The sequence below is a fragment of the Etheostoma spectabile genome, chromosome 21, assembly GCF_008692095.1.
Source record: "Etheostoma spectabile isolate EspeVRDwgs_2016 chromosome 21, UIUC_Espe_1.0, whole genome shotgun sequence".
Classification (NCBI taxonomy): domain Eukaryota; kingdom Metazoa; phylum Chordata; class Actinopteri; order Perciformes; family Percidae; genus Etheostoma; species Etheostoma spectabile.
The window spans coordinates 21,039,614-21,040,887 of record NC_045753.1 but is presented as its reverse complement, the minus strand read 5'-3'; positions in this window follow the sequence as shown (position 1 = coordinate 21,040,887).

The following is a 1,274-nucleotide window of genomic DNA, read 5'->3' as shown; positions in this document are numbered from 1 at the left end:
GTTTGCTGTGGAATGGCTAATTAAATAACGCCATAAAAGGACCCTGGCTCGCTTTAACGAAGCCCGTCAACCTCTGACGAGTGGGGCTGGGGTGCTGGGATGGGGGTAGGACGTGCCATAGAGGAGAGAGGTGGGGCTGGTGCTGAAAATTGGGCTTGTATAACAAGGGGACTTAGCTCTTTGGTTTAGCAGTGATTGTTCACGCTCCCTTAGGTCTCAATAGGGCGCACGGTGAGGGTGCGTTGGGGGGCAGCCCTTAGGCACAGATAGGACCCCCTTCTCCCCTGAATGCTACACACATACACGTAACACATACACAAGCACATACACACACCAACACCCCCATGGCTCTATACAAAGGCCTCTACCCAAGGTCCAGGCAGGAGCTTATCCAGTGCAGGGGCACAGCAAGGGGGAGGCCTGGCTAGACTGGCTGACTGTGCCCACTGGGGACTGGTAGAATGGCACAGGGGGGGTGGATTGAGACAGACAGCTTGGAGAGGAGAAAGGGGAGCAAACAGGAGAGACTCAAAGACAAAAATGAAAAACATCACCAAGCAGAGCTGGACCAACAAAATCAATATTGTTTTTGCATTGCTTATCTTTTTCTTGCTGCAATAAATGTGATAATGTCAGGAGATAAGGGAAGTTAAGGAATTTGGCAATATGCTGTGGCAATTTGGAAACAGTCTTGAGTGGCAGAGATAATGCAACTATTGAAATTCCCAATGTCCCCCCCCTCCCTTCAAATCAAAAGATATGCCTGTAGCACATCTCCTAATTAGTTTTGGGTTGTGACGTCTCCAGCAGAACACTCTATTGGATCTTTGGCAGGCTGACAGATTTCAGAACCAACCAGAGCCATCACAAGTCTTTTTGGAATTGTCAATTACCACAACCTATTTGTTTCTATTGTAAAATCCAGTATAATAGACCAGTTAAATGTTTCTTTGGACTTGCTAGATAGATATCTCCTGCCTTGAATACACTCACACCCCATGCCACAATAATTCAAAACAGAGAGGTTCAAAATGCAAACAAATGGCTTTACACCACTGCCTGTCACTACTGCATTCCCTCTATTCCCTGCTGCCCTCGCCATCTTCTCCAGTCTTACTCCCCTTTTCTCTCTCCTCCATATTCAACTCTGTCTCCGAGCCTTAACCCAAAGCAGATGGCTCGGGAAGCATGTCAAAAATCTGTCTTCTGTTAACGCTACTTTTGAAGCCCCCCTCTACCCTTTTTTTTCCCCCTACCCTAAAATTCATCATAAA